We start from the raw sequence: 14,470 nt of genomic DNA, 5'->3' as shown, positions 1-14,470 counted from the left end.
CCGTGCTCGATCCTAGATTTAAAACCTACGTTGTATCTCTCTTTCCGGCAGACACAAGTCTGCAGGGGTTCAAAGACCTGCTGGTGAGAAAATTATCAAGTCAAGTGGAACTTGATCGGTCAACAGCTCCTCCTTCACATTCTCCCGCAATTGGGGGTGCGAGGAAAAGGCTCAGAATTCCGAGCCCACCCGCTGGCGGTGATGTAGGGCAGTCTGGAGCGACTGCTGATGCTGACATCTGGTCCGGACTGAAGGACCTGTCAACGATTACGGACATGTCGTCTACTGTCACTGCATATGATTCTCTCACCATTGAAAGAATGGTGGAGGATTATATGAGTGACCGCATCCAAGTAGGCACGTCAGACAGTCCGTACGTATACTGGCAGGAAAAAGAGGCAATTTGGAGGCCCTTGCACAAACTGGCTTTATTCTACCTAAGTTGCCCTCCCACAAGTGTGTACTCCGAAAGAGTGTTTAGTGCCGCCGCTCACCTTGTCAGCAATCGGCGTACGAGGTTACTTCCAGAAAATGTGGAGAAGATGATGTTCATTAAAATGAATTATAATCAATTCCTCCGTGGAGACATTGACCAGCAGCAATTGCCTCCACAAAGTACACAGGGAGCTGAGATGGTGGATTCCAGTGGGGACGAATTGATAATCTGTGAGGAGGGGGATGTACACGTTGATGAATCGGAGGATGATGATGAGGTGGACATCTTGCCTCTGTAGAGCCAGTTTGTGCAAGGAGAGATTAATTGCTTCTTTTTTGGTGGGGGTCAAAACCAACCCGTCATTTCAGTCACAGTCGTGTGGCAGACCCTGTCACTGAAATAATGGGTTGGTTAAAGTGTGCATGTCCTGTTTATACAACATAAGGGTGGGTGGGAGGGCCCAAGGACAATTCCATCTTGCACCTCTTTTTTCTTTAATTTTTCTTTGCGTCATGTGCTGTTTGGGGAGTGTTTTTTGGAAGGGCCATCCTGCGTGACACTGCAGTGCCACTCCTAGATGGGCCAGGTGTTTGTGTCGGCCACTAGGGTCGCTTAGCTTAGTCACACAGCTACCTCATTGCGCCTCTTTTTTTTCTTCTTTGCGTCATGTGCTGTTTGGGGAGTATTTTTTGGAAGGGCCATCCTGCGTGACACTGCAGTGCCACTCCTAGATGGGCCAGGTGTTTGTGTCGGCCACTAGGGTCGCTTAGCTTACTCACACAGCTACCTCATTGCGCCTCTTTTTTTTCTTCTTTGCGTCATGTGCTGTTTGGGGAGTGTTTTTTGGAAGGGCCATCCTGCGTGACACTGCAGTGCCACTCCTAGATGGGCCAGGTGTTTGTGTCGGCCACTTGGGTCGCTGAGCTTAGTCACACAGCTACCTCATTGCGCCTCTTTTTTTCTTTGCGTCATGTGCTGTTTGGGGAGTGTTTTTTGGAAGGGCCATCCTGCGTGACACTGCAGTGCCACTCCTAGATGGGCCAGGTGTTTGTGTCGGCCACTAGGGTCGCTTAGCTTACTCACACAGCTACCTCATTGCGCCTCTTTTTTTTCTTCTTTGCGTCATGTGCTGTTTGGGGAGTACTTTTTGGAAGGGCCATCCTGCGTGACACTACTGTGCCACTCCTAGATGGGCCAGGTGTTTGTGTCGGCCACTAGGGTCGCTTAGCTTACTCACACAGCTACCTCATTGCGCCTCTTTTTTTTCTTCTTTGCGTCATGTGCTGTTTGGGGAGTATTTTTTGGAAGGGCCATCCTGCGTGACACTGCAGTGCCACTCCTAGATGGGCCAGGTGTTTGTGTCGGCCACTTGGGTCGCTTAGCTTAGCCATCCAGCGACCTCGGTGCAAATTTTAGGACTAAAAATAATATTGTGAGGTGTGAGGTGTTCAGAATAGACTGAAAATGAGTGGAAATTATGGTTATTGAGGTTAATAATACTTTGGGATCAAAATGACCCCCAAATTCTATGATTTAAGATGTTTTTTAGGTTTTTTTGAAAAAAACACCCGAATCCAAAACACACCCGAATCCGACAAAAAAAATTCGGTGAGGTTTTGCCAAAACGCGTTCGAACCCAAAACACGGCCGCGGAACCGAACCCAAAACCAAAACACAAAACCCGAAAAATTTCCGGTGCACATCTCTAAGAATGACATAGTAGTTCTCACTAAGTACATCCCTTAGCGGTGCTCATCCACTGCCGGACTCTCAGAAGCGTATTGCACTCTGACACTCTCTGTGACTACAGTCACAATGATGGTTAATATAGCCGGGGAGCGGGGCACTTCCAGATATGGGGAGGGGTGAGGTACCTCCGCTTCCTCAATCGATCCCCTTCTCATTGGTCCCACGCAGTCTGTCACCAAACACCAGCCACTACAATCAGCACCAGTCAGCAGTGCAGCATGAGCATACCTGTACATTTTCTGTGGTACCGTAGCTGCACTGCATGGTCTATCCTGGCAGTCTGGATCACAGCTTACAAAGAGCTCTGTATGGAGAGGTATCTAGACCAGTGACTGCCTGTCCAGCTGTGTTGAGACTACAAGTTCTAGCACACCTTGTCAATTGGATTTGCTGGGACATGTAGTGCAATCACACTTAGAGAGGGGTTTTTAACTGTATGTATGTGTGCATATATCCCCTCGTTGTCCCTGTCCGCACGCTCCTTGTAATTCCCCCTTAGTGTCCCTGCCCACACCATCCCTGTAACTGCCCTCTCAGTGACCCTGCTCATACACTCCTGTAATTCCCTCGCAGTGTCCCTACCGGCACCCTAACCGTAATTCACCCTCAGTGTCCCTGCCTGCACACTCCTCGAAATTCCCCCTCAGATTCCCTCCCTACACCCTCCCCGTAATTCCATCTCAGTGTCCCTGCTTGCACCCTCCCCGTAATTCCATCTCAGTGTCCCTGCCTGCGCCCTCCCCGTAATTCCATCTCAGTGTTCCTGCCCGCACCCTCCTCGGAATTCCTCCTCAGCAGTAACTAGGTGTGTGCGCTAGCAGTGCCTGGCACACAGCGCACATGCACTGTGGGCACATGCACTATGGGCGCAGTACCGCTGGTAACACCCATAGTTCTGCAATGCAATGTGAGCCTGCAGTAGTTAAAGTGCAGCCCACGGGCAGTAAAGCCCTGCTCCCACTCTCGGAAACCAGAGCTTACAGTACAGCCAGACCACTCGCCCCCCCCCCCCCCCCCTCCTCCACCAGAGGTTATAATGAGCCACGGCAATACTGCCCGCTCCCCTCCGCCACCACCGTAGGTTAAAGTGAGCTGCGGGTTGCTGTAGTGCCCGATCCTCCCCTCACCTCGCACCCACTCCTGCCAGAGTTACAATGCAGTGCATACAACGGCAACACGGCAGTCATGTCCTTCCCCTCCTGCCTGGAGGTTACAGTGATGATCTTCTGTACTCCTGTAGACCTGTACTCCCAGGGGACATGCCGGCTGAAAATCTCTATATCTACAACCACACACAGCGGCAGTGAGTGGCCAGCGAGCTCCTGGACTGCACCTAAGCAGCCCCTCTGCCCCAGCCTGCACTTGTCAGTGAGCGGCCTGGTCACCGGGCAACGGATTGACAGTGTCCCATGAGATCAGGATCATGCAGTAGCCACACAACTGCAACTGGGTGAGCAGAACAGCAGCAAGTGGTGGGGACTCTTCATGCCAGCCCTTAGAAAGGAGAGAACTACCTGGGTCCTGATGCTGTGGAACCACAAGTCTCATCATGCCCTGACAGGCATTAAATGATAGAGCATGTTTGGACTTGTGGTTCCATCATAGCTGGAGAGCAGACATTACCTACCTCCGAGTTCTCAAGATTTTTGTACATGGCCGTAGCTAGGTGTGTGCAGAGTGTTCTCGGCCCACAGTATATAGACATTGAGGACAGAGAACCGGCACGTAACGTGTAAAAGGGAGCTCTGCCTGACGTAACGTGTAAAAGGGAGCTCTGCCTGCCGTAACATGTAAAAGGGAGCGCTGCCTGCCGTAATGTTAAACATAATATGAATTGGTATTATTTTGTTGCCACGTCCCTTCCACATAAAGCCACACCCCTATAGTTTTGGCACACACCTACAGCGCACACTGGCCCTATTTTAAATATGGTGAGGGGGGGGGCTGAGGCTGCTTCTTGCACACAGCGCTAAAATGTCTAGTTAGGGCACTGTTCCTCAGTGTCCCTGCCTGCACCCTCTCCCTAATTCCATCTTAGTGTCCCTGCCCGCACCCTCCTCGTAATTCCTTCTTAGCTTCCCTGCCTGCACCCTCCCTGTAATTCTCCCTCAGTGTTCCTGACCTCAGCTTCCCTGTGACTCCCCCTCAGTGTCCCTGCCCGCACACTCCTGTAATTCCCTCTCAGTGTCCCATCCCACACCGTCCCTGTAATTGCTACTCGGTGTCCGTGACGTCAGCCTCCCTGTAGCCCCTCCCTCATTTTCCCTACCAACCCTCCCTGTAATTCCCCCTTAGGGTCCCTGACCTCCGTCTTCCTGTGACTCCCCGCTCAGTGTCCCTGCCCACACCCTCCTGTAATTCCACCTCAGTGTTCCTGCCTGTACCCTCTCCGTAATTCTCCCTCAGTGTCCCTGCCCACACACTCCTGTAATTGCCCCTCAGTGTCCCTGACCTCAGCCTCCCTGTAAGCCCTCCACCTCATTGTCTCTACCTGCACCCCCCTGTAATTCTCCCTCAGTGTCCCTGACCTCAGCCTATCTGTAACTCCCCCCTGTGTTCCTGGGTGGAGAAGGTCCCTGGGTACGGGAGGTGGGGGGCACCAGTTCCTTATTTTGCCAGGGGCGCTCAGACCCCTAGATACACCCCTGTATAGCAGTACGGTACAGTAGTCCACTGCTCTACCTCTGTGTCGTCAAGTATACTATGCATCCATACCTGTGCTGCATTTTAGTTATGCGCAGTATATAGTAGGAGGACAGTGCAGAGTTTTGCTGACCATCAGTATATATATATATATATATATATATATATATATAGCAGTACGGTACAGTAGTCCACTGCTCTACCTCTGTGTCATCAAGTATACTATGCATTCATACCTGTGCTGCATTTTAGTTGTGCACAGTATATAGTAGGAGGACAGTGCAGAATTTTGCTGACCACCAGTATATATATATATATATATATATATATATATATAGCAGTATGGTACAGTAGTCCACTGCTCTACCTATGTGTCGTCAAGTATACTACAAAAGTTCAGTAAAATGACCCAAAAATCTAAATTAAGTGTGGCAAGGAACGGCTGAGGTCCTGGCCTATGTTCATGGCTAGTGGTTCAGATTCACATGAGGATGGAAGCACTAATCCTCTCGCTAGAAAACTGCAGTGCCACTCCTAGATGGGCCAGGTGTTTGTGTCGGCCACTTGGGTCACTTAGCTTAGTCACACAGATACCTCATTGCACGTCTTTTTTTCTTTGCATCATGTGCTTTTTGGGGACTATTTTTTAAAACTGCCATCCTGTCTGACACTGCAGTGCCACTCCTAAATGGGCCAGGTGTTTGTGTCGGCCACTTGGGTCGCTTAGCTTAGCCATCCAGCGACCTCGGTGCAAATTTTAGGACTAAAAATAATATTGTGAGGTGTGAGGTGTTCAGAATAGACTAGAAATGAGTGGAAATTATGGTTATTGAGGTTAATAATACTATGGGATCAAAATGAACCCCAAATTCTATGATTTAAGCTGTTTTTGAGGGTTTTTGTAAAAAAAAAACACCCGAATCCGACAAAAAATTTTCAGGGAGGTTTTGCCAAATTGCATCCGAATCCAAAACACGGCCACGGAACCGAATCCAAAACCAAAACCCAAAACCCAAAAAATTTCTGGTGCACATCACTAAATAGTATGAGACCTAAACTTATCAGACTCTGATAATACTGTAAAGAAGAGAGTCTACAACAAACATACATATTTTAAAAAATATACATGTATACCAGGAATATATTACCATGCCTCTACAGGTCTAGAACCTATATCTAGCCTGAGAATGATAAGTAATTAATAATAGTATTAATTACCTGTCTTGTGTCTACTACTCTTGCGGTTCTACTGTATTTTCAGTATAAGCTTTGTTGCAAAGGTAACCTCACAGACGTCCAGAGATGACGTTTGCTTGGTTGCTTGACCTCACATTTTCATCCACGGAGAAGGCCCACCTGAAAAATTTAGAGACGTGATAATATGTTCCTGATATACATGCATATTTATTAGGATAATTTCTGTATATTGTGTTACAAAAAGATTGCGGTGCTGTACAAAAGTCATGCATATTAATCCCTGCCCCATAGGAGCTTATAGTCTAAATTTACAAACATGTATACCAGGAATATATTGCCACGCCTCTACAGGTCTAGTACTTATGTCTAGCCTTAGAATTACCAATAATTAATAATAATATGAATTACCTGTCTTGTGTCTACTACTCCTGCGGTTCTACTGTACCTTCAGTATAAGCGTTGTTGCAAAGATGACCTCACAGATATGTAGAGATGAAATTCGCTTGGTTGTTTAACCTCACATTTTCATCCATGGAGAAGGCCCACCTGAAAAATTTAGAGGCGTGATAATAAGATTTATGTCCTTACCTAAATACCTAGGTAAATCTTTTCCTTCTATTCCATAGGGGGCACAGGGAGAAATGCTGGGTATAGGATGAGGACTGAGTCCGGGCACCAAAGAGTTACCAAACTCTTCCCAGCTTACCTCAGTCCCCCTCTCTCCTATACCCCGCCCCCCTGGCACGCCAGTTTTTAGTTAGCAAGACCCCGGCAGGAGCGAGGAAAGTAGGAAGGAAGACCATCACGCACACAGAGCCACCACTGGTATTCAACTAGACACACCCACTAAAATAGAAATAATGCCTAGCCAGACAGGTACGTGAAGGGAGGGCACCTTGTACCCCCTATGGACTCGAAGAAAAAGATTTACCTAAGTAAGGACATAAATCTTATTTTCTTCAGCGTGCACTAGGGGGCACAGGGAGAAACGCTGGGACGTCCTAAAGCTGTTACCTTAGGGGTGGGAACGCTCCTGGACTACGCCAAGAACACTGCGCCCGAAGGCGGCATCCTGGGACACAAAAGTGTCAAAAGCATAAAACCTGACAAAAGTGGCAGCAGAAGACCACGTGGCCGCCCTGCAAAGCTGCTCTGCAGAGGCCCCATGGTGAGCAGCCCAAAAGGGTCCAACAGAACGTGTGGAATGGGCCGTAACCCCGGCAGGAGTTGGAAGATCAGCCGCCGTATATGCATGCTGAATGGTCAAACGGAGCCACCGATGGAGAGAAACTGGTAGCAGGCCATCCCCATTTGTGAGAGAGTCGTATAAAACAAACAAGGAGTCCGACCTGCTGAGGTCCTTAGTTCATTCAACATAAATCCGGAGAGACCGTATCACATCCAGGGAAGCCTCCGAAGCAGAGGAGGCAGAAAAAGACGGAACCATAATTTACTGATTGATGTAGAATCTTGAAACCACCTTAGGCAAGTGTCCTAACCGAGTCCGCAGGACAGATCAATCTGAGTGGAACACCAGAAACGGGGAGCGCAAGGACAAGACACTGATATCAGACACCTGTTGGGCAGACGAAATAGCCAGAAGAAAAACTGTCTTACACATTAGCCATTTGAGCTCCACTCTGTCCAACGGTTCAAACGGTGCAGAGTGAAGGGCTCAGGGAACCAGTGATAAGTCCCATGGAGCCACTGGAGGAATAAACGGGGGGTGAAGAAGCAACACACCCTGCAAAAAGGTTTTAACATCCCGCAAGTGAGCATGCCGACGCTGGAACAGAACTGAAAGGGGTGAGACCTGAACATTGAGGAAGGAAAGGCTAAGGCCCAGTTCGGGTCCCGACTGGAGAAAAGTCAAAAGCCTTGAGATATGGAAAGATTGCGGATTAAATTTCCACGTTGCATACCAAGCAAAGAAGGCTTTCCAGCCTCTGTGATAAACTCTAGATGAAGAAGGCTTCCTAGCCCGAAGCATGGTAGAGATGACCTTCTGAGACAAACCCTTGTCTCTTAAGACAGATGTCAAAGCCAACCTGTCCAGACCGGGATGCAGACAAGGGCCCTGGGACAGAAGATCCTGCCACAGCGGGAAACAGAAAGGGGAATCTATTGAGAGACTCTGAAGATCTGCGTACCAACATCACCATGGCCAATCCGGGGCTATGAGAATCATTGTTCCCCCCTCCAGCTTGAATTTGCGAAGGACCCGCAAAAGCATTAAGATTGGAGGAAAAATATAAACCAGTGGAAATTCCCATGGAACTGTCCAGACGTCCACCAGGAAAGCTGCCAGATCTCTTGTGCAAACGCATTACCGTGGTACCTGGTGATTGTGGCGAGATGCGATCATGTCGATGTCTGGAAGTCCCCAACAATGAACCAGCATCTGAAAGACCACTGGATGGAGGGCCCTCTTGCCGTAATGCACATCCTGTCGACTGAGGAAGTCCGCTTTCCAGTTGAGGACTCCTGGTATGAATATTGCTGACAGCGCGGGTAGATGTTGTTCTACCCATTGGAAGATGTGCGTTGTTTATCACATGGCACCGCGACTGTGTGTGCCGTCCTGTCGATTTATGTAAGCGACTGCGGTTGCACTGTCTGATTGTACTTTGACCGGTCAACCCTGAAGGAGAGGCCACGCCGCCCGAAGAGCTCTGTATATCACCCTGAGTTCTAGGACGTTGACTGGAAGCATGTTTTCTTGTACCGTCCAACGTCCTTGGAACGCACACTGAGCCAATGCAGCTTACCAACCCACGCAGGCTGGCGTCCGTTGTGAACAGAACCCAGTTCTGGATCGAAAAGGGGCTCCCCTGGTTCAGATTGGACTTGAGAAGCCACCACGACAAGGAGCACTGTACTTTTCTGGAAAGGACAAAGGACTGCCTGGCGATGTGAAGATTCCATTTGGTCAGTACTTCCAACTGCAGAGGCCGCAAATGAAACTGCGCGTACTCCACCATGTCGAAATTTGCTACCGTGGACCCCAGAATCCGCACATAAACCAGAGAAAACTTTGAATCTTGAAGTGCCAAAATCTTGTCTCCTGGGAGAAAGATACGTTGGAGTCATGAATTGCGCAGGGCTCCCAAGTGTAACATTTCCTCTGAAGGCACTAAGAATGATTTGCGCCAATTTATCTCCAGCCGTGAGACTGCAGAAGATCCACCATCAGTTGAATATGTTAAAGCAGTACCTCCTGAGACTGGGCCATAAGGAGGAGGTCATCTACGTAAGGTAGGATCCGCACACCCCTGTGACGGAGGCTGGCTGCCAGGACTGCCAGGACTTTTGTAAAGACTCAAGGTGCCGTAGACAGTCCGAATGACAATGCTCGAAATTAGTAATAGTCCCGCTGAATAGCAAATCTGAGGAACCGCTGATGACTGCCATGAATGGGAACATGTAAATACCCATCCTGAATGTCCAGGGATGACAGAAAATCCCCCTGCTCTAAGGCGAGAATAATACTGCAAAGCGACTACATGCAGAATTTGAGGATTCGCAGAACCTTGTTCAATGACTTCAAATTGAGGATGGGGCAGTAGGAGCTATCCGGCTTCCGCACCAGGAATAGAGTAGAATAAAACCTGTGTTACCCTCTGCAGGGGCGGGGTGGAAAACCAGCGTGGGAAATGGATGGAAGCAGCCATAATGGAGGCGGGTTCTGTTGAGGGATGGGTTGAGGTCTGTCAATGGGGCAGGATCCCTCCTTATAGGGCCGAATTCTGAGTTGGACGCAGTTGCGGCCTTCCTTACGTCTTTTGCTGCAGGTGCGTCTGTGACTTTATATTAATAGTAGTGATGTGCACCGGACATTTTTCGGGTTTTGTGTTTTGGTTTTGGATTTGGTTCCGTGGCCGTGTTTTGGATTCGGACGGATTTTTATGCAAAACCTCCCTGAAAATTTTTTGTCGGATTCGGGTGTGTTTTGGATTCAGGTTTTTTTTACAAAAAACCCTCAAAAACAGCTTAAATCATAGAATTTGGGGGTCATTTTGATCCCATAGTATTATTAACCTCAATAACCACAATGTCCACTCATTTCCAGTCTATTCTGAACACCTCACACCTCACAATATTATTTTTAGTCCTAAAATTTGCACCGAGGTCGCTGGATGACTAAGCTAAGCGACCCAAGTGGCCGACACAAACACCTGGCCCATCTAGGAGTGGCACTGCAGTGTCAGACAGGATGGCACTTCAAAAAAATAGTCCCCAAACAGCACATGAAGCAAAGAAAAAAAGAGGCGCAATGAGATAGCTGTGTGACTAAGCTAAGCGACCCAAGTGGCCGACACAAACACCTGGCCCATCTAGGAGTGGCACTGCAGTTTTCTAGCGAGAGGATGAGTGCTTCCATCCTCACGTGAAGCTGAACCACTAGCCATGAACATATGAACATAGGCCAGGGCCTCAGCCGTTCCTTGCCACTCCGTGTCGTAAATGACATATTGGCAAGTTTACGCTTCTCCTCAGACGCTTTTAATTTAGATTTTTGGGTCATTTTACTAACTTTTGTTTTTTTTTATTTTACATGCTCTCTACTATGACATTGGGCATCGGCCTTGGCAGACGACGTTGATGGCATTTCATCGTCTCGGCCATGACTAGTGGCAGCAGCTTCAGCACAAGGTGGAAGTGGATCTTGATCTTTCCCTATTTTACCGTCCACATTTTTGTTCTCCATTTTTTAATGTGTGGAATTATATGCTAGTTTCAATAGCAATGGCCTACTACTATATATACTGCGCACAACTGAAATGCACCACAGGTATGGATGGATAGTATACTTGACGACACAGAGGTAGGTAGAGCAGTGGCCTACTGTACCGTACTGCTATATATTATATACTGGGTGTCAGCAAACTGTGCAAAACTGAAATGCACCACAGGTATGGATGGATAGTATACTTGACGACACAGAGGTAGGTAGAGCAGTGGCATACTGTACCGTACTGCTATATATTATATACTGGTGGTCAGCAAAATTATGCACTGTACTCCTACTATATACTACAATGCAGCACAGATATGGAGCGTTTTTCAGGCAGAGAACGTATAATACTGGTGGTCACTGGTCACTGGTCAGCAAAACTCTGCACTGTACTCCTCCTATATAATACTGCTGGTCCCCAGTCCCCACAATAAAGCAGTGTGAGCACAGATATATGCAGCACACTGAGCACAGATATGGAGCGTTTTTCAGGCAGAGAACGGATAATACTGGTGGTCACTGGTCAGCAAAACTCTGCACTGTACTCCTCCTATATAATACTGCTGGTCCCCAGTCCCCACAATAAAGCAGTGAGCACAGATATTTGCAGCCACCTGAATAAAACTGAGAGGATACCAGCCACGTCCTCTCACTATCATTTCCAATACACGAGTGAAAAATGGCGGCGACGCGCGGCTCCTTATATAGAATCCGAATCTCGCGAGAATCCGACAGCGGGATGATGACGTTTGGGCGCTCGGGTTAACTGAGCAAGGCTGGAAGATTCGAATCTGCCTCGGAACCGTGTAAAATGGGTGAAGATCGGGGGGGTTCGGATTCCGACGAACCGAACCCGCTCATCACTAATTAATAGTGCTACAATGCATGTACATCTGTTCATCTGAATATGCAAGGATTGAGACTCCCACTGTCAGTGTCTACAGACGCTGCAACAGGGATGTGCGGTTAGCTAAATGGCTCAGGAGGCACTGGCTAACCACAGAGCCAGATTTATATGCAATATATGAGCCAAAGGGTACATCTGGACATTATATACAGATGCAGGTGCAGCATTATAAACTCCTGGAAATTTGGTGAGTTTTGATAAGACATGTGTGGAAAGGATACACAGGTGAGGCACTGCCTAACCTGCCATAGACTTTTTACTCCAGAGTTTGGGCTATAAAAATTATTAGAATAATGCAAAGAAGATATTTCAAACAAATTATCAATATTTTTCATAGATTTTATTCAGTCAAAACTCTGGTTTAAACGTAAGTATGACAGGAAAGGCTCTGCCTCACCTGCCTCACCTGCCTCACCCCACCGCACGTCACTGCGCTGCAATCGTGCTTTGTGAGTCTTTCACACGCTACCATCGGTCACACCATTGTCACTGACAGTTTCGCAATACTACAACATAGGAACAAAGGGTGCAGGTGCACCATACACCATTAAAATTATTATAACCATAATATAATAATTGAGGTTCTTGGCATATATTGGCCAGTATATGAGCCTGCCCATCTGCTTCACGGTGACCTCATCGGACAGGTCCCTAACACTATAGGGGTTCACCTCCGGGACGCAGAGCACCCCCAGACCACCCCAGCCAAACCACCCCAGGGCATCACACAGAAAAAGGATAGGAGTGAAAGATCAGTGTTAAGCAAATGAAAGAGGCTGCTGAATGTAAAAGAAAAGAAGAGGACAGCAGTGTCAGAATGTGAGGTTTAGCTGAGCAGTGTTTATAAGTGTAAAAGATATGTGAAAAAAGCTACATAAATATAAAACAAACACAATGCATACCTTCCAACATGACCCTCTCCAGGAGGGACACAATGCTCTGCTTCTGGACTTTTCTCTTAATTTATGATTGCCGGCACCTGTGTTGAACAGGTTAATGGATAAGAAAGGTGTTTCAGCACAGGTGATGGCAATCATAAATTAAGAGAAAAGTCCAGAAGCAGAGCATTCTGTCCCTCCTGGAGAGGGTAATGTTGGGAGGTATGACAATGTGATATAAATAAGTGTCAAAAGTAAATGTAAGGTGGTGATGCCCCAAGGTGGCCCAGCCAGAGCAACATAGGGAGCTCCACGCCCCAAAAGCTCACCCCCAAACTGACTTTGCATAATTAATAGGATCATACCTATATCTTTTGTGCAGTCAGAATGTGCTGGTTCCCTGTTTAAAAGCCTGAGAGGCAGTGGGTGGGGTGCTAATCCAGAGATGAGGGCTATCCCAATCCCTCAGGTGTGTATACACACACATAATATAGACTATATGGAAAGGGGGCCTGGACTGCACACCCTAGCTTATTTATAATCGGATGTGCTACCTTGCTGGGACTAAGTACTGCAATACTACAACATAGGAACAAAGGGTGCAGGTGCACCATACACCATTCAAATCTGACAGTTTCACCTTCCAATGATGTGTGTCCCTTGCGTCCCCATATGCAGCTGCCGGGTTGGAGTGCAGAGACGGGGTTGGGGTAGGGACAGTGCAAGCCACAGCTACCGGATGGGGTAGCAGGGGGGCACAGTGTGAGCCACTTCTGCCAGGTTGGGGAGGACACATTGCAAGCAACAGCCTGTTAATGACGGGATGCCGCGAAGATGCATTGGGCTGCTGCTGGGTCCTAGAGCATGCCAACTGCTGCGGCGATGGCTTCCCTTCCTTATGGAGGCAGTGCAGATAGGGAAGACTGGGGCATCTAGTACCCGCTGGCTGCTGACGGGTCCTAGTGCCTGCCGTCTGCACTGTATGGAGGACTGGGGCACATCCAAGCCGGCTGAGTTACCATATAAGTGTGTGTGTGTTTTGGGGGGGGGGGGGGGGGGAACCCGCGACAGGATGATAGCAGTAGTGGGAAGTAGGTGGCTATAGGACATGATAGGGGTAGTGGTGGTGGAGAGCAGAAGGCAGGATGGGATAAGTATTGTGGAGCAAGGGGCAGGATGGGAGTTGTAGTGGACAGCAGGGGACAGGATGGGAGTAGTGGTGGACAGCAGGGGTCAGGATGGGAGTAGTGGTGGACAGCAGGGGGCAGGAAGGAGTGGAAGAGACTTACCCTTAACACTGCAGTCTATCATCCCACTCTTCTGCATTCACCAACTGGCTGCAAGTGTTTAGGTATGGGGAGCTGGCGGGACAGCATTCAAAGCAGGCGCCGGCTATCTGACTTCACTCATCCATCATGCCGATGCTGCCGAGGGTCACCGTCTCTCTGCTGCTCCCGGACGCTCTGCCTCCCTCCTTGCACAGCGCTCTACTAACTGCAGCGCACACAGCACAGGAAGCCGGGCGCCCCCCTCCTCCTGCTCCCATTTGCTCTGCAGCAGTTCACCTCCAGGCAGCAGCCACAGGGGACAAGCTAACGGTTGGTTCTAAATCGGAGTGGGATAAGGGACCTTCTGACGTCACTAGGGGAGGAGACACGTCACCAGGGGGAGGAGCTATGGCCAAACAGGGTACCCGAAAAGTACCCTTGCGGGCTCGCTTAGCTCGCTACGCTTCGGGCTCGGTGGCTCGCTACGCTCCGCTTTGCTCGCCACCTGATTACTAAAGGTAATAGTTGGTGGCATGGATAGTAGATGAACTATTCCGCTGGCCTGGCTCCTCCCCCTTGTTGTGGCTCCTCCCCCTGATGTAAAAGGTCCCAAAGGCCACTTGAATCTAGCATCATCCACAAGCTAACCCAGAAACG

This window comes from Pseudophryne corroboree, chromosome 6 (genome assembly GCF_028390025.1).
Source record: "Pseudophryne corroboree isolate aPseCor3 chromosome 6, aPseCor3.hap2, whole genome shotgun sequence".
Lineage (NCBI taxonomy): Eukaryota > Metazoa > Chordata > Amphibia > Anura > Myobatrachidae > Pseudophryne > Pseudophryne corroboree.
This window is presented reverse-complemented; position numbering follows the sequence as displayed.